The sequence below is a fragment of the Etheostoma spectabile genome, unplaced genomic scaffold (genome assembly GCF_008692095.1).
Source record: "Etheostoma spectabile isolate EspeVRDwgs_2016 unplaced genomic scaffold, UIUC_Espe_1.0 scaffold00002885, whole genome shotgun sequence".
Classification (NCBI taxonomy): Eukaryota; Metazoa; Chordata; class Actinopteri; order Perciformes; family Percidae; genus Etheostoma; species Etheostoma spectabile.
Genome location: NW_022602963.1, coordinates 1 through 27157, shown reverse-complemented (window position 1 = coordinate 27157; position 27157 = coordinate 1). Strand labels below are relative to the sequence as shown.

The following is a 27157-nucleotide window of genomic DNA, read 5'->3' as shown; positions in this document are numbered from 1 at the left end:
GGAAGAGCCCCCCCAAGACATTCCGGGGTCACTCTACGAGGGCTCGTGTCGGCGTCTGCGGCTCTATTTAAAGGCCTGGCAGTAGCCGACATTTGCGCGGCAGCCTCCTGGGCTTCCCCGTGCCCCTCCTCCGCTTTTATCTGCGAGATATGTCTGAATCTCCCATGTCTCATGCGGTTTTGTCCACAGTCTGACGCGTAATGCCGCGCTGAATGTGCAAAAAAAAAAAAAAAAAAAGCGGATGCCTTGATTGTTGCCAATCTCCTTCACACCTAGTGCTGAATCCCTGCTCTGCTGTCTCACCTCTCCTCCTGGGGTATTTCTTGTGAGACAACAGTTTTTATCTCATACATTGTCTAATCATGTTGCCCGCACGGAGGTAATCATGTCTCTCCGTTGCATGCGCGACAGGATCAATCACGCTTGCCCCCCATTAATCATTGTACTACTGCATCATATTGCGGGCCACATGAACCTTTCCGGCCACGCCATTGGCAGGGCAGGCTTTGTCAGAAGAATGACTCTGACTAGCCCTGTACATTGTTGCTGGGGCAATGTGGTGTATGTTCGGCTTGTGGACCTTGTGCCGCAGGTGGCATTGACTACATCAGCTTCGCCCTAACCCAATAGCGTAGCCCTTGAGGCGAAGCCTATACGAAATAGAACGTTAGTTACTTTGGTAACTCCAGATTCTATTATATAGGCGTAGCCCTCTAAGGTCCGGCCACCTGCTCCTAAACTTAGTTGAAGAAAAAGCTGATGTTTTGGGAGTCGAACAACGGGTCCGCTCTGTATTTATGCAGTAAAATGCGGACGTAGTTGAGGCCCCCAGCTGGACGCTAGGGCGGGAAAGAAAATCTCCACGAACTGCGCATGCGCGAAGGGATAAAACCAATAGCGTAGCCCAATAGCGTAGCCCTTAGAGGGCTACGCCTATACTAATAGAATCTGGAGTTACCAAGTAACTAACGTTATTATTTACTAGCATATATGATTCCTATACATTGTGTATGGTAGCCTTTACAATGTTTTTATTTCATTTATTACCACACCACAATCATAGCAGAGCTGCCCCCCCCATGTTTATACTGATGATTGAGTGTAATAATCAACAGAGAGAAGTTGTCTCCATCTGTTTTTACAGACACACCTGGCCGAAGTTGAAACCCAATCAGCTTTAAATCCAGTTCTAATCTAGTCCTCACTAAATTTCAAATAATTTCCCTGGATTACATTACAAATGTAATCTAATTAAATTGGAACATACACAGACTGGTCACAAAATCACACTTGATCATATTTTGCTACTCGGTCAGAATCTTATTAACCTGGAGTCCCAGTCTCTGTCAATATAAATAGGCTATATTTTTATATGATTTTTAGGCCTATAGCAGACATTAAAATGTAGGCATGGCATATAAAGAATAAGAGTCTTTTCTCATGTCTACTGTAGTTTCTCAGTGTGCTCTCTAGTACAATGGTCTGGTCCAGGGAGCTTTGATATTCATAAGGCTACTTTTACTTTTTATATTTTAAGTATATTCTAAGCCTGTACAGATGGAGGAGAGATGAAATGTGTCAGTAATATAGGAGATGTTGGCTGGAAGTATGGAGATACTAATATGCATTACTTAAAAGGAGAAAACTAAAAATATTTATGGTCATGTAAGTATGTGTTTTCCAATAAAAAGATTGACTTGAGAAATTAATTAGTCTTAAATTATGCTCAGAGGCCCCACATGGCCCTTCTATGTTCCTGTTAGTATGTGTTTTCAACTAAAAATTTTTGACTCAAGAATAATTAATTAGTCTATAATGATGCTCAGAGGCCCCACATGGCCCTCACCTTGTTCGCAATAGGTCAGCGCAGTCGGCTGTTAACCGAAAGGATGGTGGTTCAGGTCCACCCAGGGACGTTTGTTGCTTAAATAACCTGGAGTAAGCCAACTCTAGGGTTTATCATTCTGCAGGTGAATATAGACTAGCCCAAAGATAACCCAAGTGGCCTTACCTTTATCTAAGGTCAGTTCTGAAAACCATGTACTGTACATATTATCTTTACGGTCATTGGTATGCAGGTCACGTGATGTAATACAAGCAAATACATAAGGCCAGACAGAGACAAAAGTGAGAGAAAAGAAAAAGAGACTAGCTGTCTAAAGGATAACCAGTTGAGATTGTGTGCGTCTTTGAGAACTGTAAGTCATATAATGATGTTGTCAGTTCATTTAAACTAATGAGGAAGAATTTGAAAAAAATCAAAATCAAGTCCAGGAACTTATTCTTTCAAACATCACAACTGAGTCTCTCAGACTACCATCTAGCCACTAGACCATCAGGGAGTCACATCTTTCAAATTTATCTTTGTAGATGTGAGTTTTCTTTCTTTACTGGAATGACTCATATTGTTTTAGGGCGAGGAATGGCGCCTGGCTAGAGCTTCAGAAGGGGCCATGACAGATTACACATCTGTCACATAGTCAGTTTGTAGTCTTAAATACCAAGTCTCTTGCTGTTCCTTGACTAGTTGGCCACCCCTGCTTTGCATCGCTCCAGGTATGTAGAATAAAAATCTGTTATGCACCTTTGCGTTGCACTAAAATGTCAAAATTTGGACCTGAATCCAACAATAACATTCTTGACTCTCACATACATTGGTTTTCAGTTAAAATGTTGGTTAGGGTTTAGTTACTGCTTGAAAAAATGAAAAGAATTGTTATTGAGATGGAGGCAGATGAAGTGTTTATGACCCATCAATGATGACAAAAGGAGACATCCTCTGTCGGGGTCTGCTTTAAAGGAAATGGTACTCTTTAAAACGTTAAACTAATGAGGAAGAATTTGACAAATCAACCAAAAACTTGCTCTTTTAAATCTGTATCTGTCAAGTCCTGACCATTCCCTGACCGGAATTGAACCCCGGCCACGGCGGTGAGGGCACCAAATCCTAGCCATTAGACCATCAGGGAGTTACATTTATCAATTTAATTTAACATATTTTGGTTATATTGTTTTAGGCAAGAAATGGCGCATGGTTAGAGATTTAGAAGGCAGTGGTGCAAAATGCAAAACTGCCTGTTTCTATTTAAATACATGGTAATAATACAAAACAGAGGTGTAGTGATTACTTGGAAATGCTTCCGGTAGTTTCTGAAATAAAAACCATGAATCAGTGGTGGAAAATGCAAAACTGCCTGTTTCAATTTTATTACATGGTAATATTAGAAAACAGAGGGCAGAGATTAGAGGTGCAGAGATTATCTGGAAATACTTACCATGAAATATGTCTTGTCCTTCACGTACGTAACGCTGTGCAATCTGACCAGCAGCTAAACACCTTCCACCATCAAGCACTGGCGACCGGGATCCTTGTAACACGTTTATTTGAGTAACAAAGGGTGAAACTGGGAGAAAACACAATGACCAGTTACTTAGATAGTAATGAGTCACATATTTAAACAAAGATAATTGTAAAAACAATATAACTACTACAACAGGCTAGCAAAAATGTAAGATGAAATAAAGAAACACGTAATGTATTGTTATACAGTGTACGTGTATAACCTATGTTGGGTATCTAAATAAACTAAGATATACTTACATGTGGCATTACCCAAGATAAAAGTGGCAAACTATCTTACTGAAGTATACCGTCAGTTAGGGCTGAACAATATTGTGTTTTAGCATTGACATCGCGATGTGCGCATGCGCGAAAGTCACATTGCAGGACGTTACGATGTTGACGTTAATACTTTTTGCTGCTTGATAGAAAAGTAACCTTTCACTGTTTCTCCTTTACATTTATTACCATCTGACCATTCCCCTTTAAGACAGGTAGCCATGTGGGCAACGTGTGTATGTGACGTTAGTCCGATGGGGTTTATTGTTATGGGAAGTGAGGCTCTTCGCGTGTAGAAAAGTAGCCTACCGTTGGCAACAGCTGCCTCTGACACAGTGATGTCATAGTATTTGATGGGAGTGGAGTGACGCTACAGTAGTTGGGGTTTTATGTTCTCCTCAAATACAAACTAAACCCCCTGATTAATGCAACATAATCACAACGTCTCCCGGCCATTTCCCACCGCAGAAAGCTGCTATCAGCCAAGCTAAAGCTAATATAGTTAGCTTAAAGAACAAGCAGAAAGCTGCTACCAGCCAGGCTAAAGCTAAAATAGTTAGCTTAAAGAAACAAGCAGAAAGCTGCTACCAGCCGGTCTAAAGCTAATATAGTTAGCTTAAAGAAACAAGCAGAAAGCTGCTACCAGCCAGGCTAAAGCTAAAATAGTTAGCTTAAAGAAACAAGCAGAAAGCGCTACCAGCCAGGCTAAAGCTAAAATAGTTAGCTTAAAGAAACAAGCGAAAGCTGCTACCAGCCGGTCTAAAGCTAATATAGTTAGCTTAAAGAACAAGCAGAAAGCTGCTACCAGCCAGGCTAAAGCTAATATAGTTAGCTTAAAGAAACAAGCAGAAAGCTGCTACCAGCTGGTCTAAAGCTAATACAACTAGCCCAAAGAAACAAGAGGCATGCAGGTCTGGTCAGTTTATCAACTGACGAGCTGGCCTCGCTAGTCGACCACAACCTGAAATTTAGAGGAAGCAACATGCAGTCACTGTCATTCACGTTAACCTGGATTGATTATTATATGAATACAATGGTGTCATGCTAGTCAACCAAGAGTATTTCTACCTGATGTCCCTCTCCAAAATCACTTCAGAAGAGCAATGTTAGTCACAGCGCTTACTGCTTTGGTGTTTGTAAAGCAATAAAGTTCAACAAAGAATATGAAGGTAATAGGGTGCAAATGTGAGAGCGCGTAGATGTGATGTGAGCACTTAGAGAATATGATTTGAGAGCTTGTAGAAAAAAATTCTGTACTTGTACTTTATTTCATTTTTTTTTCACTTCAGTCACTTTTCCACAAAGGCGAGTCTGCACCCTCGACTTTTGCAACACTTCTTACGATACATTTGGTGCAAAACTAAGTTGTACCTGTGGACTTAGTCTGTGGAGCTCTGAGCCAACAGGATGGGGGGGAGGGGGCAGCAGGGTTTTTATCCTCAGATGAGGGACAACTCTGTCCGGCTTATTTATGTAGCATGAAAGCTAGCATAAGCTTACTAGCATCTAGCCCGCTTCTAAATACTGTAAATACCTTTAATTATCTCAACACTTTTTAACAGTTAAACTGAAACACTGGAGCTCCAGGTGCTGCAGACGCAGACGGTCCGCCGTCAGTGGGGCTCGGCCAGCGGGGAAACATCGCTAGAAAGCTCCGCTGCCGACCTCAACGGGATCTGATCTCCAGCGAGACATGGAAAGCTCCAGACCCGATAGCAGCGGCGCAACCCCCCATGAGCCCACCGCCAGTGTTGGTGGAATAGCAAGCTAGCGTTAGCAAACTAACCAACCAGCCCGCTTAAAAAAAATAAAAATGTAATTTAAAAGGCACGCATTATACCCATTGATGGCGGTCCGTCCGTGGCTGCAAGACCTGGAGCTCACCGCCAGTGTTTCAGTTTGACTGTTTAAAGTGTTAGGATAATTAAAATGTATTTATTTATAAGCGGTGTTAGTTTGCTAACGCTAGCTTGCTAATCCACCAACACTAGTGGTGAGCGGGTCTGAAGCTATCCATGTCCGTCTGCAGCTGCAGGACCTGGAGCTCACCGCCAGTGTTTCAGTTTGACTGTTAAAAGTGTTGAGAAAATTAAAAAGTATTTGTTTGGAAGCAAGCTGGCTGCTAGTTAGCTAACGCTAGCTTCCATGCTACATAATAAGCCGGACAGAGTTGTCTCTCACAGAAAAAACACAGGTAAAATTAAAAAACACTGCATAAGCTTTGCTACTGTGTTCATTTAAATATAGGTACACCTACATGTAGGGTGACGAGATTGCAATATAAGCCTGTATATTAATATTAGGACTATCCATATGTCAAGGGTGTATATTTTCATTAGGCGGTGCAGTACAGCCCGATCCAGCAGGGGAGAGTGGTGGAGAGAGAACTTGGTAGACTCCTTACTGACGTTTATATCTGTACTCACAATGCCCTTTTTTTTTTAAACACCAGCCAATCACAAGTGTTACATGTGAATAATCAATGTGTGAGTAATCAGGGACCTCACATAAAAGATAGTTGCAAGATCTACCAAATGTTTAACTTTACTACCCGTAAGCTGTTGGAACCTTGGTTGCCACAGGGTCCCAATCTCCCCTCAAAATGTCAATCACAGACACTGAAGTGTGCTGGGCCCAAAACCCAGAGGTTGAGGGATTGAAACCATCCTCTTCTAATTCCTGTGCTTTGTATCAGCATCAAGTCTATTTCCAGTCTGTTGATGTTTAACAAAGCATCTGATGTTGCAAGTGTCTCCACTGCTGAAGAGTAAACTTAATGGCATGTTGAGATTATGTCTTCCATAAAAAAAGAAACTACAGTGCTCATACCTTTTATTCCCGCTGTAACACCCATAAAAACTGGAGTGTAATACAGTAAATATACTACACTACAGGTAATAAATACTGTAAATGGAAACTGTAAAACATGAAAATTTAAAGTGCTTGTTATGCTGTCTAGCAGTCAGATTACCACAGGAGGTAATATCTGTTGCAGCTCTTTTAAAGACTCTACCATAATACCTGCTGGAGATGCCAGGTCCTCATACATGTAAAGCATGCGCTCTACCACTGAGCTACATCCCCTGAAGATTTTGGAATTCTTTTGACTTTTTTCTGAGATCGACTCAGACTAATCTTTATTAATCCTTTTGGGATGACTCTCGCAAGGAAATTGAAATATGTTGTTTATGGCTTTAAAACCTGTAAATGCAACTGCGGTGGCTGGAAATCAAACCTGGGCAAAATGATTGCACTGCTACGATATAAATCATAGTCAAAAGTAACACACCTGTTGCCTTTCTGCTGGACAATACAACGCTCACTGCAAATCTTGTGACACAGACAGATAATAAATGGTGGAAAAAGTTGGCTTCCAGTACCTATGAAGTAACACAACACTGTTCATGAAGACACATCTGCAATTGGGGTTACTGTGATGTGTCATTGGTTTGCTAGCACTCTAAAAGAAAACCTTTCGTTGCCAGCAGGATTCGAACCTGCGCGGGGAGACCCCAATGGATTTCTAGTCCATCGCCTTAACCACTCGGACACGACAACATGAAAAAAATGTTCATACCTTTTTGAACAAATGTTCATAAACTTTTCAATTGGTTAGCAGTATTTACCAGACACGGGCAAAGTGCAAATCGTGGTATCCTGCCTGTGTCTGTGGATCCTGGAGGCCGCTTGATTGATTGATATGCTCCCTTATTTGTACCATAAAAGAGATCTAATTTTTTATCAAATCGGGTTGGGCAAGTAACCTTTCTGGTTACTTCTTGACAAATAAAGCAAGTAACCACACAATGAAAACTACTGCGATGGCTGGGAATCGAACCCAGGTCAACTGCTTGGAAGGCAGCTATGCTCACCACTATACCACCATCGCTAGACAAGACAGTTGGTGTCCTTAAACGTTGTCTTTTTCTTTTTCCTTTTTATTATATTAAGGCATTAAGATCAATTTCCAAAAGTTAATTTTTTGGCAAAGATTGCAAAGCCAGAAATCTTGGTGAAGTCGTGGACTTAAATTTTAACAGCCACATTAAGACAATTACAAAGTCAGCCTATTATCACCTTAAGAAAATATCAAGGGTTAAAGGACGTATGTGTCAACAGGATTTGGAAAAAACTTTGCCATGCTTTCATCTTCAGTAACTTTTAAATCAAGGCTGAAAACTTTTCTTCTTGATGTTGCCTTTCTTTAAATGGTTATTCATTTCTTTAATGTTTAATTTTGTATACTGCCCTGTAACTTTTTAGTAGGCAGTGCACTACAATTTGCACTTTGCCCTTGTCTGGTAACTACTACTAACCAATTGAAAAAAAAAGTTTCTGAACCTTTGTCCAAACAGGTATAGTACTGCTTTTCAGGTTGTCGTGGCCGAATGGTTAAGGTGAAGAACTAGAAATCTATTAGGGTCTCACCGCGTAGGTTGAAATCCTTCTGACAGCAAAAGGCATTCTTTAAGAGTGGTAGCAATCCAATGACACATCACAGGATATCAAATTGCAGATGTGCGTCCACGAACAATGTTGTGTTATTTCTAAGGTACTGGAAGCAACCTGTCTCCACTATTCATGTTCAGGGTAATTCCTGTCCACTTCCGGGAGAGGCCCTCTGTTGTGGTACAAATAAGGCGGCATATAAATCAATCAAGCTGCCTCCCTGAGGATTCACAGACACAGGCAGTACACTACGATTTGAACTTTGCCGGTGTCTGCTATTACTGATCCTGTGGACTATTGACTTGCTTCCTGCTTCTTACAGTGCAGATGCTTTGCTGCTTGCTCCTGCCTCTGTTTGCATATTTTTGCTGATAATCTTGCTTTTCCTGGACTATACATTTTTTGTAGACATAGTAGGCTATTGCCATATTTTTTAAATTTTTGTGTGTGAGTGTGGCCTACCAATAGCTCAAGGCTGTCCTACAGTGACTTTAGCTGAGACTTTTGTTGGGCTTCCTGTTTGGCCAAGCCTATTGCACTTAAAAAACAACGATGTTGTCCTTAAATACATTGAACTCCTAAATTCTTTATTCCCCATATCACGTCTCAGACATTAACTCCGAATGAAGACACTAGTCAGAAATGGGATTAGAACCCACGCCTCCACTGGAGACAGCGACCTGAATGCAGCACCTGGGACTGCTCGGCCATCCTGACTGATCCAGCAGAGCTTCAGTAGGACCTGTCTCAAAAATTATAATAGAGTAAATTAAACATGTCATGATAAAGTAGGCTCTCAATCATCCATGTCATAGTTAACAAGGGAAGGTTTCTCAACTGTCAGCCCAAATATATGGAGACATGGAAGAAAGTCAATGTGCTTGACAATGGCAATACATTGCACGGGATGTGAAGGCAATGTGCAATACAGGCCAAATCCTTTGGTGGGACTCAAGATCCACGCCAAGGGCAACTGGACTTGGTAAAAAGACATCAGCAGAAGTTTTGTCTCTCATCCAAGAAACTTCTTTACTTGTTTTTTTTACACAGAAAGGGTTGGACACAGAGCCCACTCCCCCACCCATATCTGACAATTGAAAGCTGTGGGAAAGGGGGGTTCCAAAGCTAATAGACCATTCAACAAGCAATTCTGAGGCACTGTATATACTATATAGGGGCATAGGTTGCGTACTTCATTTAATACAGGACCATTAAACCAGATCTTTCTACAGACCTTCATTGGCTAGATAGCAATTCCCATACCGGGAGTTGAACCCGGGCCACCTGGGTGAAAACCAGGAATCCTAACCACTAGACCATATGGGACTGACCACATATTAATACCAGGGATTTTATGAATCAATTCATAGTCTGGCTGGAAACAGGGCTTCTCTTGAACCTGAATGAAAAAGATTCTTAAGTAAGTTTTATATTGAAGCTTTTGAGTGTTCTTTAGGTTTTATCTGCTTTAACTATTACCGGACAGCGGGGGCACGGAGCAGAGCAGAGCGGCCGTTAGGGAGGAATCCTCCTCCGTGTTCAGCTCCATTTTGAACTGGCAGTAAAAAACTTTATGATGAATAGAAATGTTGACAGGTTGATTTCTGTTAATAACAAACACAACTATAGTCAATAGAAAAAGAAAATATATATATGAAAAGCCGTCTTGGTTCATCTTTCCACTGTTCCTACAATCACCACTCTGGTCTGGTTGGAAACTAAAGGATCTAAACTAAAAGGATGTTCCTTGTTAACTAAAAGGTCTATCTCTGTAGGGATCCATCCCATAATGTTGTCACACACTTAGAATAATGATCTGAGTCTGTCAGCAGCAACAACACAACCTTTAGTGGACGCTGACTTTACCTTTAAATTAGGAGTTTAAACAGAGACACAACAGGAAGAATAAATCCATCAAATCAAGTCCCCAATAATCAGCATGTGGCCTTGTTTTATTTCAGGTAGTCAGCATGGAGCTGTTCCACATTCCCAGACATTTAAAACAAGTCAATCATTGGCGTTATTCTACAAGTCAGATGAATAAATCAGCTGTTTGCTATTTGAGCTGCTCTGTTTCCTGCTGCTCCGTCATTCTTTAGTGTCCTCTGGAAACAGGTTGCTGTCCTTTATGTCTCTTTTGGATGACATCATCAGTGTCTTTGCTTTAGTCTGAAGAAACTCCAACAGATTTAAAATCACATGCAGTCACAGAAAATACAAACAGGGATAGAAAATGTCAGACAAAGAATATGAAATGAAAAGTCCCCAAAGTAAGAAAATATAATGTTAATCTACCAAACAACAATAACTGGAGAGCATCTAATTAAACATGGACGACTTCCAGTATGTCGGTAATGATTGGACCATAACTCTTAATATTCTAAAACTACAACCTATTGTTCTACAACTGCAACTTAACATTCCAGAACTGCACCTTACCATTCTAGAACTACAATGTAACCTTTTAGGACTATGAGCAACCTTTTGGGAACGCAATTTATAAAAATTCTAAAACTTCAACCTATTGTTCTTGAAATGCAACTCAAATTTCTAGAATGAAAGCTTAACTTTCTAGAACTGCATCTTAACATTCTAGAACTACAGCTTAACATTCTAGAACTGCAGCTTAACATTCTAGAATTTGAAGCTAAAATTGTAGAATTCAGCTTAACATTCTTGAACTTCAATCTAACATTCTAGAACTGCCAAGTAACATTCTAGAACTGTAACATTTCAGAAGTTTTAAGTAAAATTTTGGACTGCAACTTAAATCTTGAGAAGAGCCTGGCTAGCTCAGTCGGTAGAGCATGAGACTCTTAATCTCAGGGTCGTGTGTTAGAGTCCCACGTTGGGCGGAGGTGTTTTAGAGAGTGGGAATCCCTGAGTTCTGCACAGTATCAGGTGGCTGTATTGCAGTGGATATGCTGTCATTTGCAAGATTAGCAGTTCCATCCTTGTTTAAAAATTCCTGAAATTTACCAGACTGAAATGTGCCTGCATTCTACAATCATGGTCTGTGCTGACCTCATGTTCCTCAGATCAAACTAAAGTCTGGTGACAATGCATGTTCAAATTCTAAAACTTCAACCTGTTGTTCTAGAACTGCAACTCAACATTCTAGAACTACAATGTAAGATTTTAGAACTGTAATTAACAGTTTAGGACCGCAACTCATAAAATTCTACAACTTCAACCTATTGTTCCAGAACTGCAACTTAACATTCCAGAATTGCAGGTTAACATTCTTGAAGTTTGACCTAACATTATAGATCGACAGATTAACATTCTAGAAATCAAACCTAACATTCTAGAACTACAAATAACATTGTAGAACTGTAAGTAACATTTTAGGACCATAACTCTTAATATTCTAAAACTACAACCTATTGTTCTACAACTGCATCTTTTCTAGAATGAAAGCTTGACTTTCTAGAACTGCATCTTTACATTCTAGAACTTCAACCTAAGATTCTAGAACTGCCAAGTAACATTCTAGAACTGTAACATTTCAGAAGTTTTAATAATAATAATAATACATTTTATTTAAAGACGCCTTTCTTGGCACTCAAGGACGCCGCACAGGGAATTCATAAATTAAGAACAGCAAAACAAATACTATACAACAGCAAAACAAATACTATACAACAGAAAAACAAATACTATACAACAGCAAACAAATACTATACAGCAAAACAAAACCAATACTATACAACAGCAAAACAAATACTATACAGCAAAACCAAAACCAAAACTATACAACAGCAAAAGAAATACTATACAACAGAAAAACAAATACTATACAACAGAAAAACAAATACTATACAGCAAAACAAATACTATACAACAGAAAAGGCGGAGCAACAGACATTTAGGTGAAATAGGCAGTTATAAACAGATGTGTTTTTAGTTGTGATTTGAAATGGGGGAATGAATCAATGTTTCTGAGTTGGGGGGGTAGTGAGTTCCAGAGACGGGGAGCAGAGCGGCTAAATGCTCTGCCCCCCATGGTGGTGAGACGGGCGGGGGGGACAGACAGGTTTATGGAGGAAGAGGATCTGAGGGAGCGGAAGGGAGTGGGACGCTGGAGGAGATCAGACAAATATGGGGGGGCGAGGTTGTGGATGGCCTTGAATGCTAATAGAAGGATTTTGAATTTGATACGGAACTGGACCGGGAGCCAGTGGAGCTGTTGGAGGACAGGAGTGATGTGGTGGATGGAGGGGGTTTGAGTTATGATGTGGGCAGCTGAATTCTGGACCAATTGAAGTTTGTGGAGGGATTTGTGAGCGAGACCGAAGAGGAGAGAGTTGCAAAAATCGAGACGGGAAGTGACGAGACTGTGGACAAGAATTGCAGCAGTGTGGGGGGTAAGGGAGGGGCGGAGGTGATTGATGTTACGTAGGTGGAAGTAGGCAGACAGGGTAATGTTATTGACATGGGGTTGAAAGGATAATGTGCTGTCAAGGATGACACCCAGACTCTTAACCTTGGGGGAGGGTGAGACGGAGCAGTTGTCAATTGTGAGAGAAAAACTGTCTGTTTTGGAAAGAGTGGCTTTGGTGCCAATGAGGAGAACCTCGGTTTTATTACTGTTTAATTTGAGGAAGTTTTGGGTGAGCCAGATTTTTATTTCAGAGATGCAATCCGTAAGGGAGGTGGGCGGGAGAGTGGACGAGGGTTTGGTGGAGAGGTAGAGCTGGGTGTCATCGGCGTAACAGTCGAAGTGAATGTTAAATTTGCGTTAGATATTGCCGAGGGGAAGCAGGTAAATGATGAAGAGTAGGGGCCCCAAAACAGAGCCCTGGGGCACACCTGAAGTGACGGAGGAGGGAATGGATTCACAGGACTTGAGTTGAATGAACTGTGTGCGACCAGAGAGGTAAGATGTGAACCAGTCTAACGGAGTGTGGGTGATGCCAATGGAAGATAGCCTATTGAGGAGGGTGGTGTGACAGATGGTGTCAAATGCTGCACTCAGGTCGAGGAGGATGAGGATGGTGAGGAGTCCAGAATCAGCTGCCATTAGGAGGTCGTTGGTGATTTTGATGAGTGGTGTTTCAGTGCTATGGAGGGGGCGGAAACCAGACTGGAACTGTTCATACAGGTTATTGTGGGATAGGTGAGAATGGAGTTGAGAGGTAACTGTTTTTTCAATAATTTTGGAGAGGAAGGGTAGATTGGAAATAGGACGGAAGTTGTTGAAGTTGGATGGGTCGGCACCAGGTTTTTTCAAAATAGGGGTGATGGCAGCAGTTTTGAAGGATGTAGGGACGGTTCCAGTGGTAAGGGAGGAGTGGATGATAGCAGAGATGAGGGGGACAAGTGAGTTTTAAGTGAAATTTTTGGACCGCCACTCAAAACTTGAGAAGTGCCTGGCTTTTCTGATATTTTTTAAACATATGTAAAATTACAAAAAAGATTCATAACAAATTAAACAAGTTTTCTTACAACAAAAGGTTTATTTCTACTGACAGTCTGCCGTTGCGCCACAGGGTCTTCTTATTAATGCATATACACATCAACTTTATTTTGGATTAATGCATATACATATCAACTTTCTTTTAAGCTGCAGTTCTGGAATGTTAAGTTGCAGTTCTAGAACAATAGGTTGAAGTTTTAGAATTTAAACATGCATTGTCACTTTAATTTGATCTGAGGAACAGGAGGTCAGCACAGGCCAAGATCGTAGAACGCAGGCACATTTTAGTCTGGTAAATTACAGGGATTTTTACACTGGGATGGAACTGCTAATCCAACTGCTAAAGCGATTGACAGACGATCGACCCCAATACAGCCACATTATACGGTGCAGAAGTCAGGCATTCCCACTCTCTAAAACACCTCCGCCCAACGTGGGGCTCGAACCCACGACCCTGAGATTAAGAGTCTCATGCTCTACCGACTGAGCTAGCCAGGCACTTCACAAGTTTTGAGTTGCGGTCTAAAAGTTTCAGTTAAAACTTCTGAAATGTTACAGTTCTAGAATGTTACTTGGCAGTTCTAGAATGTTAAGATGCAGTTCTAGAAAGTTAAGCTTTCATTCCAGAAATTTGAGCTGCATTTGGTAAGTTTGTTGTTTGTTCGTGAGTAGTACTCAAGGGGGTGCTGTGGCTTAGTTGGTTAAACTGCCTCTTTGGTAAACAGGTGATCATGGGTTCAAATCCCAGCAACACATTGTTGTTGCAGCGATTACCTCTGTTTGCATCCCATCATCATGTCTTTCCCATGCCACTCATTAAGCCCTGGTAGCAAATGAAAAAGGCATGTTGCATTTACACAGAAACACTACATTAATACAGGCTTAAGATGATACATTAAAACACATTAAATTCAGAACAATGCAAGGGTCATCTAGTTCATTCTTCTGGTTTTGTGGTTCTGTTTATAGAAACTACATCCTGTTACATCGCGTGATCATACATTAATTTGCAAAATCCTGTGGGTCCTTGACTTCAGTGGTCCGTCATGGCCTTTAACAAATCCGGACCTGGTGGGTGTTGATGGACTGCGGATCACGGAGCAGACACGAAGCGGAGTGGATCTGCAGCTGGTGGAAGTCACGGGTAAGGCCTCCTGTGTGGCGTGAGCGTGGCATTTTATTGGTCTTTGCATACCAGAAACTTTTCTGACGTGGCGATGTTGCTGATAATCTTGTCTGTACACATGGGACTGAAATGCTTAGGAATCCCCATCAGTCATTCAGAACTGCCCAAGGTACTTGTGAAATAGGCTCTTTTTTGTCTGATTGATGTTACCAACTGTAATGGAGTCTGTCGGGCCTCAGGGGTTCTCTGCTGTAAAAACAGAATATAACTGGGCAACTGGGCAAAATTAAATAATGCTTGTTAGGCACTATAGCAACACCAACAAAAATATATATACACTCTTTCTAGTGCTGATAACATAAATATTGACTGATAATTAAGGCACTGAATTTGGACCCAGGATCTCTTGTTTACAAGACAGGTGCTTTAACCACTAAGCTACAGTGCCTCCTACAGGTTTGTGTGTCATGCAAGATTACAATGAGTTAGTGACCAGGGTTCCAACCATCCATCCGTCTTTGTCAAGCAACTCCAGCAAGGGACCCCGAACTTCCCTTTTCTGAGCAACTGGGGGGTCCTTAGTGGACGTCAGAAGGCACTGTTGCGGCCGTAGCTGTTGCTCCACGATTCGTGCTGGGCCCTGAAGCGTCCTCCCCAGTCTGGTTCAAATGGTGACTGGTCCACCTGGTGGACCGAGCTTCACTGGCTCCACTTTAATGTTTGTGTTTCTTGTTGTTTCAACAAGTATAATATTACTGAAATGTAATTAGTAATGAGTTATATTACTGTGTTAAAGCAAAAAGGAATACATTACTTTATTTGCGTTACTTTTGTAACACGTTACTCCCAATACTGCAAGTCAGTATACTGTATGTTTAGCTTATTCAAGGTAAAAGAGAAATTGAGAATTAACATTACACCTGCTAATGGAGATGCTGTTGCTTAGTTGGTTGAAGTGCCTGTCTAGTAAACTGGAAATCCTGGGTTCAAGTCCCAGCAGCACCTTGTTGTTGCAGAGATTACCACTGTTTGCATCCCATCATCATGTCCACCCAATCCCCCTGCTACCCATTAAACAGATCACTTTGCATTCAGTCTCGTAATCACCATAAAAATTAGGTATCACTGAAATTTGAACTTGTGTTGCTGCAGTCAGAGTATACAGTGCTTATCCTGAATGGGCCAGTATAGTATATCGATCATTTTGTTGATAGCGCAGCAGGCTCGCTACGAATGACTCTTGACTCTGTTGCCCCTCTAAAAAAGAAGATAATAAAACAAAGACGGTTAGCTCCATGGTATAACACTGAAACTCGCAAATTAAAGCAAATATCGCGGAAACTTTGAAGAGTTGGCGTTCCACCAAACTGGAAAATTCTCGTTTAATCTGGCAAGATAGTCTTAAAACGTATAGGAAGGCCCTCCGTAATGCCAGAGCAGCGTACTACTCGTCATTAATAGAGGAAAATAGGAACAACCCCAGGTTTCTTTTCAGCACTGTAGCCAGGCTAACAGAAGGTCACAGCTCTACTGAGCCAAGTATTCCCATAGCTCTTAGTAGTAACGACTTTATGAGATTCTTCAATGATAAAATTATAACTATTAGAAGCAAAATTCACCAAGACCTGCCTTTAACTGGCACTGACTTATCTCTAAACTCAGGAACCTTAGAAACAGCTGTAAAACCAGATACATGTTTTGACTGCTTTGCTTAACTTGATCTTTATCAATTTATTTCAATTATTTCTTCATCTAAACCCTCAACCTGCCTCTTAGACCCCATCCCGACTAGGCTACTTAAAGAAGTTTTACCATTAGTCAACACTTCGCTACTGGATATAACCAATTTGTCTTTATTAACAGGCTATGTACCACAGCACTTTAAAGTTGCTGTAATTAAACCTCTTCTGAAAAAACCAAACCTTGATCGAGATGTTTTAGCCAACTATAGACCAATATCCAACCTTCCATTTCTCTCTAAGATTCTTGAGAAAGCAGTCGCCAAACAGCTGTGCGACTTTTTGCATAGCAACAGCTTATTTGAGGATTTTCAGTCAGGATTTAGAGTTCATCATAGCACAGAGACAGCACTTGTGAAAATTACTAATGACCTCCTAATTGCATCAGACAAAGGACTTATCTCTGTACTTGTGTTATTGGATCTTAGCGCTGCATTTGATACCATTGACCATTATATCTTATTACAGAGATTGGAACATTTAATTGGCATTAAAGGGACTGCTCTAAGCTGGTTTAAGTCTTATTTATCAGATCGATCTCAGTTTGTTCATGAATCCTCTGTGCACGCCAAGGTTAGTCATGGAGTCCCACAAGGATCTGTGCTCGGTCCAATCCTGTTCACTTTATATATGCTTTCTTTAGGCAGTATTATTAGGAAACACTCCATAATCTTTCATTGTTATGCAGATGATACTCAGTTATATCTATCAATCAAGCCTGATGAAACTAATCAGTTAGCTAAACTTCAAACGTGCCTTCAGGATATTAAAACCTGGATGACTTGTAATTTTCTAATGTTAAACTCAGATAAAACTGAAGTTATTGCTCTCGGACCCAAGCACCTCCGTGACGCATTATCCAAAGATATAGTTACTCTGGATGGCATCACCCTGGCCTCCAGCACCACTGTGAAGAATCTTGGAGTCATCTTTGATCAGGACATGTCCTTTAATTCCCACTTAAAGCAAATTTCAAGGATCGCCTTTTTTCACCTACGTAATATTGCAAAAATAAGGAATATCCTCTCTAAAAATGATGCAGAAAAACTAGTCCATGCATTTGTTACTTCTAGGTTGGATTACTGCAATTCTTTGTTATCAGGCTGCTCGGAAAAGTCCATAAGGACTCTTCAGCTGATCCAGAATGCTGCGGCACGTGTTCTGACCGGAACCAGGAAAAGAGATTACGTTTCTCCTGTTTTAGCTTCTCTGCATTAGCTTCCTGTAAAATTTAGAATAGAATTTAAAATCCTTCTTCTCACCTTCAAAGCTCTTCACGGTCAGGCTCCATCTTATCTTAAAGAGCTTATAGTACCTTACAACCCTGCGAGAGCACTACGCTCCCAGAATGCTACACTGCAGTGCCCTGCTACGTCCTGCTATGTCCTGCTGTGCCTTGTAATGCCGCACAGCGTCCTGCTATGCCATGAACCACAGTGGTATGAAAAAGTGTTTGCCCCCTTCCTCATTTCCTGTTCCTTTGCATGTTTGTCACACTTGCAGAATTGTCCTAATTCAGTTACATTAGAGGATTGTCGAGCATGAACGGCCTTTATAAGGTCATACCACAACATCTCAATAGCATTCAGGTCAGGACTTTGGCTAGGCCACTCCAAAGTCTTCATTTTGTTTTTCTTCAGCCATTCGGTGGTGGACTTGCTGGTGTGTTTAGGATCATTGTCCTGCTGCAGAACCCAAGTTTGTTTCAGCTTGACTACACGAACAGGTGGTCGGACATTCTCCTTCAGGATCTCTTGGTAGACAGCAGAATTCATAGTTCCTTTTATCACGGCAAGTCTTCCAGGTCCTGAAGCAGCAAAACAGCCCCAGACCATCACACTACCACCACCATATTTTGCTTTTGGTATAATGTTCTTTGATGTTCTTTTTGCTCAGCAGTGGTTTTCTCCTTGGAACTCTGCCATGCAGGCCATTTTTGCCCAGTCTTTTCCAGATGGTGGAGGCATGAACGCTGACCTTAACTGAGGCAAGTGAGGCCTGCAGTTTTTTGGACAAAATTCAGGAACAACATTTCTCAATTGTTCCTGAATTTCTTTGGGTCTCGGCATGATGGGTAGCTTTTAAGGATCTTCTGGTGGACCTTACTGTGTCAAGCAGCTCCTATTTAAGTGATGCCTTGATTGTGAACAGGTGTGGCAATAATCAGGCCTGGGTGTGGCTAGAGAAATTGAACTCAGGTGTGGACAACCACAGTTATAGTATGTTTTAACAAGGGGGGCAATCACTTTTTCACATAGGGCCATGATGGTTTGGATTTTTTTTCACCTTTAATAATAAACACCTTCATTTACAAATTGCATTTTGTGTTTACTTGTGTTGTCCTTGACTATTGTTTAAATTGGTTTGATGTTCCGAAACACTTAAGTGTGACAAACATGCAAAGGAACAGCAAATGAGGAAGGGGGCAAACACTTTTTCACACCACTGTACTACAAAGAACTGCTACAAACTACTAATTTTTTCTATTTTTCTTATTGCCACTCTTCATTCTAACCCCAACCGGCCCGTCAGACATAGTAGTAGACATGAATAGTGATGATGACATAATGAATGTGTATATGCATTTATTAAAAAGAAAGTTGATGTGTTTATGCATAAATCAAAAAGAAAGTTGGTGTCATAATGAATTGTGATGATGACATAATGAATAGTGATGATATAATAAAAAGAAAGTTGATGTGTTTATGCATTTATTAAAAAGAAAGTTGATGTCATAATGAATTGTGATGATGACATAATGAATACTGATGATGACATAATGAATGGTGATGATATAATAAAAAGAAAGTTTATTTGTTTATGCACTAATCTAAAAGGAAGTTGATGTCATAATTAATTTTGATGATGACAAAAGGAATGGTGATGATATAATAAAAAAAGTTGATGTGTGTATGAATTTATTAAAAAGAAAGTTGATGTGTTTATGCATTAATCAAAAAGAAATTTTATCTGTATATGCATTTATCTAAACAAAAGTTGATGTGTATATGCATAAATCTAAAAGAAAGTTGATGTGTATATGCATTTATTAAAAAGAAAGTTGATGTGTATATGCATTAATCAAAAAGAAAGTTGATGTGTATATGCATTTATTAAAAAGAAAGTTGATGTGTATATCCTCCTGAGAACCGAGGAAAATAAGTTTTTTCCTAATCATATTTTTTTGTGATTCCATACCTGTTTAGGGTTAAAAAACATCCTACAATTTACACATTTTAATTTTAATTTTTAATTTTTGTTTTACCCCCATCCTTTCAGCTAATAGCCGACTGCGCTGACTATTGCGCCACAGAGACGAAGCCTGTCTGGTGTTTAATGAGCGGGAGCTCGATCTTTAAGCCACAAGCATTTGCTTTATGGCTTTTTGAGGTTGAGCTGCACATGTATGCTTATCAGGCTATTTTCCTGTTACTCAGAAATTGGGGAAGCTGACTCATGCGGAAATGTAGAAGCTGGACGTGCATTGTATTGTTCTTACATCTCAAATGGATTCTGACTTTGAATTCAAATATTTGGCATCCAAGAAAATTTTTAAACTGATGATGCATCAGTTATTTTGCTGGTGAATTCTTGGTCACAGCAACAAGCTTGATCATTGACATACAGTTGCCCGCCACATATCACAAAACTGTTGGGTGGGGCCTTAAGTATTTGCTTGTATTACATAAAGCTTTCCAATAACATTAACAAGCATAACATTGATTATGGTGCCTGTGTTTGTCATGATGTGGAAGGTTGATAATTGCAGGTAGTGTGGCTGAGTGGTTTTAGGTGCTGGATTAAGGCTCCGGTCTCTCTGGAGGTGTGGGTTCAAATCCCACCACTGCCATTTGCATATATTACATAGCTGGAAGGCAACCAATGTGATGTCTTACAGCTGTGGCATTTGGCCTGAACTTGGTGAAGTAACTAGAATCATCCATCAATAACTTTGCTGAGATTGTTCCTTGTTAACCTGTGGTTCAACGATTGGTGAAACCTTCCTTTCCAGCACTTTGCACTAGAAAATCAACAAATAATTGTGATAATTAATCGTGATATCCATATTGATCAAAGTAATTGTCGTTATCATTTTGGCCATAATCATGCAGCTCAAAGAGATTTTATCAAACCAGGTTGGGCAAGTAACCTTTCTGCTGACTTCTTGTAAAAAAAGAAAGTACCGCAACCCAAAAACAGTTAATGCGATGGATGGGAATCGAACCCAGGTCAACTGCTTGGAAGGCAGCTATGCTCACCACTATACCACCATCACTGGACAATGTGATGTTCACTTCAAATCTTGTAATACATTTGGGCATTGAGACTGGTTCAAATCCGGCTCGAAGGTGCAGTCTTTTCCAGAGTTTCCCTTCAGGGATCAATAAAGAATTTCTGATTCTGATGTAGAGATGGACAGACAACCCAAAAGTATAATACTTCTTGCCGAGACATAACAAGAAACAAAAAAACTGACTATTGTAAGTAATGAATGGCTTCATGAATAGACAACCATCATCCCATGTATGCCATTAACAGTCTATGAGTGGTCAATTAGAGTCCAATAACTTTCTTTGGGGCAACTCCTTTTTCCTCCAGATAGAGCTCATTCAGCATTAGAAAGTACCAGTTAGTGCTAAATATCTATTCCAAAACTCCCATTCTTTTATTTATTTAGCTAGCGGTGGACAACTGCTGAAATGTACTTGCTCTGCATGTGTTAGTGTCTGATGATGAACTCACAACCAAACAACCCCAAAGAGAAGCACTTATGAACACAATGATCATCAGTGTCTTTATTTGAGGTGATCTGAATGTGATTACAATGACATCTTAAGTTACAGTCTTAACCAATAGAAACGTTTATGAACATTTTTGCAAACAGGTATAGAGCTACTTGTCAGTTGTCGTGGCCGAGTGGTTAAGGCGATGGACTAGAAATCCATTGGGGTCTCCCCGCGCAGGTTCAAATCCTGCTGACAACGAGCGCTGTTTTTTAAGAGTGGTAGCCAACCAATGACACATCACAGTATACCAAATCGCAGATGTGCCTTCATAAACAATATTGTCTTATCTCATAGGTGCTGGAAGCAACCAGTCTCCACCAATGTATTTCTTATCAATCTGTCTTACAAGATTTGCAGTGAACGTTGTGTTGTCCAGCAGAAAGGCAACAGGTGTGTTACTTTTCGACTATGATTATACCATAGCATTGCAAGCATTTTGCCCAGGTTTGATTTCAAGCCACCGCATATTTCAATTTCCTTGCGGGAGTCATCCCAAAAGGATTAATAAAGATAAGTCTAAGTCTATCTCAGAAAAAAGTCAAAAGAATTTCAAAATCTTCAGGGGATGTAGCTCAGTGGTAGAGCTCATGCTTTACATGTATGAGGACCTGGCATCTCCAGCAGGTATTATGGTAGAGTCTTTAAAAGAGCTGCAACAGATATTACCTCCTGTGGTAATCTGACTGGTAAACAACACAACAACACAACATGTTTTACAGTTTCTATTTACAGTATTTATTACTTGTAGTGTAGTATATTTACTGTATTACACTCCAGTTTTATGTGTGTTACAGTGGGAATAAAAGGTATGAGCACTGAAGTTTCTTTTTTTATGGGTGAAATAATCTCAACATGCCATTAGGTTTACTCTTCAGCAGGTGGAGACATTTCACTTCAGACACTTGCAACATCAGTTGCTGTGTTAAACATCAACAGACTGGATATATACTTACTGAAGATACAAAGCACAGGAAATAGTAGAAGATGGTTTCGATCCATCAACCTCTGGGTTATGGGCCCAGCACGCTTCCGCTGCTAATATTAATTTAAAGCAGGGGTCTCAAACTCAACTTACTTGGGGGCCGCTGGAAGTAGAGTCTGGGTTTGGCTGGGCCGCATCAAGTATTAAAAAAACAACCTCTATTTCTCCAAACAGGGCGCGGAACTGCTGGTGCTTTAAGCCCCTAGATCTGATAGGTTGGTGAATTCACAACAGCAGACATCACATTGTCAAACCTCAGACATTTGCCGCAAAGAGTACTTAGCTAGCTTGACACCGTACGCGCTGTCAGGAGACTACTACGGTAGCCAATAAGTGACAAGCGCAATGAGAAAAAGTTTCAGAACGCGCGGCCGCACTAACACTTAACTTTGATGTCAAGTAGGGGGCCACAAAATATCATCCCGCGGGCCGCAATTGGCCCCCGGGCCGCGAGTTGAGACCCATGATTTAAAGGCTTATATTGCAATCTCGTCACCTACATGTAGGTGTACCTATGTTTAAATAAACACACTGTAGCAAAGTTTATGTAGTGTTTTTTTAATTTTACCTGTGTTTTTTTTCTGTGAGGGACAGCTCTGTCAGGCTTATTTATGTAGCATGTAAGCTAGCATTGGCTAACTAGCAGCCAGCCTGCTTCTAAACAAATACTTTTTAATTATCTCAACACTTTTTAACAGTCAAACTGAAACACTGGCGGTGAGCTCCAGGTCCTGCAGCTGCAGACGGACATGGATAGCTTCAGACCCGCTCACCATAGTGTTGGTGGATTAGCAAGCTAGCGTTAGCAAACTAACCCGCTTATAAATAAATACCTTTTAAATATCTCAACACTTTTAAAAGTCAAACTCAAACAATGGGGTGAGCTCCAGGTCTTGCAGCCACGGACGGACCACCATCAGTGGGTATAATGCGTGCCTTTTAAATTATTATTTTTTTTGTTAGCGGGCTGGTTGGTTAGTTCGCTAACGCTAGCTTGCTATTCACCACCACACTGGCGGTGGGCTCCGGGGGTTGTGCCGCTGCTATCGGGTCTGGAGCTTTCCGTGTCCCGCTGGAGATCAGATCACGTCGAGGTCGGCAGAGGAGCTTTCTAGTGATGTTTCCCCGCTGGCCGAGCCCCACTGACGGCGGACCGTCTGCGTCTGCAGGACCTGGAGCTCAGCGCCAGTGTTTCAGTTTAACTGTTAAAAAGTGTTGAGCTAATTAAAGGTATTACAGTATTTAGAAGCGGGCTGGATGCTAGTAAGCTTATGCTAGCTTTCATGCTACATAACTGAGCCGGACAGAGTTGTCCCTCATCTGGGGATAGACTTAATGCTTTACAAACACCAAAGCAAGTAAGCGCTGTGACTAACATTACTCTTCTGAAGCAGGGCTGCCAACTTTTCCAAAAACCTTGGAGTGAGATTTTGGGGGGGCCAACCATATTTTGCCGCGTACAAAGCAATTTCTTTGGGTCTTTATCCTTTAGGGTTTAAATTGGGATTTGGTATATGTGGGGGGGGGACTCCTAGGGGATCTGGGGGTATGCCCCCCAGGAAAAAAATTTGAAAAATAAACCATTAATGGCACTTTCTGGAGAGTTTTTTGCAACAAAAAAAATGGAGAAATCAAGTCTTACATGATATGTGCAAAACTGTAGGGTTAGGAGCCTTTGCATTGTTGTATCAACAGGTTTTAGGGCATTCAGCATTTACATTATATACATTATTAACTTTATAATATAAGAACTGACCCACACAATGTGCCAAACATAATGAACCACATGAAGAGACAGTAGCATATGTCAGCAACAGCTGAGAAGATTTGGGTCTGTGGTGAACAGGTCCAGGGGTCCCTGGTGTAGGGACCAGGGACCCAAAGTTAAATTAATGATGAGGGATCAACTAAGACCACTGAAATTCTAAAGAATGATAAACACTGAGTTACATAAATTCTAATCCTTTAACCTTTGTGCCAATGTTCAGTAATGTTTGGCTGTCATCCTCTGGCCCACTTACTGTTTTTACTTTTTGGGGAAAATAAAGACTATTTGTTCATTTAAAAAACATCAAATTAATTATTTACAGTTACATTTAGAGATGCAGAGGTTAGAGATGCACAATAGTGGCCCAACGTTGCAGTATGTATATATATATATATATATATATATATATATATATATATATATATATATTATAGTATATATAGGCTAGTATAGCTCAGGTGTGTTTCACCAGATTTCTGCTCATATTTACAACTTTGTGCACATTCAAATATAACTCCTCCCATCTCTGTTGTCCGAGATGTGGAGAGTTGTAATATAGTCTGCTGTGCATGTCATTGCTCCGCTGATATGATGATCTCATTCAGACCGTCTGACAGACGCAGAGGCCCATTTGGGTCTCTGGTCTCTGACAGAGTTTAGAGGTGGCCGTACGCTGCTCTTCATCGGAGGACTACGCACGGATGCAACGCGTCACCGCCCCCAGCAGAGCGAGTCCACTAACATGGACTGAAGTTGCTACGCTACCAGCCGCGCTGCTCACCTCTATTGTTACAGAGAGAGTGGACACGAAGCGACGGACGGTCTGTGATAATCAGAGCTCATACCTGAAGCAGGGGAAATGCACCTGGGATGGCTCGTGAAAAAAATGTTCTCATTTTGCGACAATTTGAAAATTCCACAGACAGGGAGCGCTCTTGAACCCACTCACAGTCTCTGAAAGCACAACTAGTCGATCACAAGTGGCTCAACAGGTAAAAACATAGATAAACTCATCTATCAGAAATTTGACCGACCGGGTTGACACTTCAGCGTGAGAAATCGGGGGTGTGGCGTGTGCGCGTGTGAAACCAGTCAAATGCGTGTGTCTCACGGCCAATGCGTGAGAGTTGGCAGCCCTGTGAAGTGATTTTGGAGGTAGAAATACGCTGGTTGACTAGCATGACACCATTGGATTCAAATAATAATCAATCCAGGTTAACGTGAATGACAGTGACTGCATGTTGCTTCCTCTAAATTTCAGGTTGTGGTCGACTAGCGAGGCCAACTCGTCAGTTTGATAAACTGACCAGACCTGCATGACTCTTGTTTCTTTGGGCTAGTTGTATTAGCTTTAGCCTGGCTGGTAGCAGCTTTCTGCTTGTTTCTTTAAGCTAACTATATTAGCTTTAGCCTGGCTGGTAGCAGCTTCTGCTTGTTTCTTTAAGCTAACTATTTTAGCTTTAGCCTGGCTGGTAGCGCCTTTCTGCTTGTTTCTTTAAGCTAACTATTTAGCTTTAGCCTGGCTGGTAGCAGCTTTCTGCTGGTTTCTTTAAGCTAACTATATTAGCTTTAGCTTGGCTGATAGCAGCTTTCTGCTTGTTTCTTTAAGCGAACTATTTTAGCTTTAGCCTGGCTGGTAGCAGCTTTCTGCTTGTTTCTTGAAGCTAACTATATTAGCTTTAGCCTGACTGGTTGCAGCTTTGTGCGGTGGGAAATGGCCCGGAGACGTTGTGATTATGTTGCATTAATCAGGGGGTTTAGTTTGTATTTGAGGAGAACTTAAAACCCCAACTACTGTAGCGTCACTCACTACCCATCAAATACTATGACATCACTGTGTCAGAGGCAGCTGTTGCCAACGGTAGGCTACTTTTCTACACGCGAAGAGCCTCACTTCCCATACCAACCCCGTCGGACTAAGTCACATCCACACGTTGCCCACATGGCTACCTGTCTTAAAGGGGAACGGTCGGATGGTAATAATCATGTAAAGGAGAAACGGTGAAAGGTTACTTTTCTATCAAGCAGCAAAAAAGTATTAACGTCAACATCGTAACGTCCTGCAATGTGACTTTCGCGCATGTGCACATTGCGATGTCAATGCTAAAACACAATATTGTTCAGCCCTAACTGACGGTATACTTCAGTAAGCTAGTTTGCCACTTTTATCTTGGGTAATGCCACATGTAAGTATATCTTAGTTTATTTAGATACCCAACATAGGTTATACTACGTACACTGTATAACAATACATTACATGTTTCTTTATTTCATCTTACATTTTTGCTAGCCTGTGTGTAGTTTATTGTTTTTACAATTATCTTTGTCTAATATCTGTGACTCATTAATATCAAAGTAACTGGTCATTGTGTTTCTCCCAGTTTCACCCTTTGTTATCAAATAAACGTGTTCAAGGATCCGGTCGCCAGTGCTTGATGGTGGAAGGTGTTTAGCTGTTGGTCAGATTGCACTGCGTTACGTACGGTGAGGACAAAGACATATTTCATGGTAAGTATTTCCAGGTAATCTCTGCATCTCTATAATCTGCACCTCTATATCTAATATTACCATGTAACAAAATTGAAACAGGCAGTTTTGCATTTTCCACCACTGATTCATGGTTTTTATTTCAGAAACTACCGGAAGCATTTCCAAGTAATAACTAGGTCCGTGTACGTTTGATCGTTGGTTTTTCGTTTAAACCACAAAACGAAATAACGAGAAAACCACCGTTTTCGTTTGTCGTTTCAAACCAAAACAAAGAGACGGTAAAATGAGAGCCGTTCTTCCGTTTTGGTTTCTGAAGTCAAAAACGAAAACGAGTAAACAATTTCAAATAACGGACCGTTTTTTGTTTTTTGAAATTCTTATTTTCATTTCTCCGTTTGAAGATCTACATTACAAGAAAGACAGGTGGGCGGAAGTAGTAGTAAATATAGCCTATAAAAAAAAAGCCAAGCTTTTATAAAGGTAATTGTGCTGCACTAACGTTATACCAGAGTAACGTTAGAAGAAAAAAAAATCAATCAATAAATAGGCTGATATGAACTGGACCCAAAGAAAAATGTTAGCAACAGTAGTTTATTATAGTTATTTAATATCGAGCCTATCCACGTGCACATCACCAGCCCCGTTTATGAGCGCATTGTTTGGTCAATACAGCTGGTAATAGAGGGTAACCTGAGAACTTGTGTGTGCAGAGTTGGTACTGTTAGCGCTATATAAATAATTAAGTTCATATTTAATGTGGTTCCCCACAACGGACCAA

The 27157-nt window shown here is 40.8% G+C and overlaps 4 non-coding genes across 4 annotated transcripts; 1 reads left to right on the top strand and 3 right to left on the bottom strand.

Moving 5' to 3' along the window:
* Window positions 1–7436: 7436 nt before the first annotated feature.
* Window positions 7437–7508, bottom strand: trnag-ucc (transfer RNA glycine (anticodon UCC)). The gene has a single exon. It is a non-coding gene; the product is annotated as a tRNA-Gly (tRNA).
* A 1814-nt stretch (window positions 7509–9322) lies between these two features.
* On the bottom strand, window positions 9323–9394 carry trnae-uuc (transfer RNA glutamic acid (anticodon UUC)). Its single transcript has one exon. It is a non-coding gene; the product is annotated as a tRNA-Glu (tRNA).
* Window positions 9395–13912: 4518 nt separating this feature from the next.
* trnak-cuu (transfer RNA lysine (anticodon CUU)) lies at window positions 13913–13985 on the bottom strand. Its single transcript has one exon. It is a non-coding gene; the product is annotated as a tRNA-Lys (tRNA).
* Window positions 13986–21255: 7270 nt separating this feature from the next.
* Window positions 21256–21337, top strand: trnas-aga (transfer RNA serine (anticodon AGA)). Its single transcript has one exon. It is a non-coding gene; the product is annotated as a tRNA-Ser (tRNA).
* Window positions 21338–27157: the final 5820 nt, after the last annotated feature.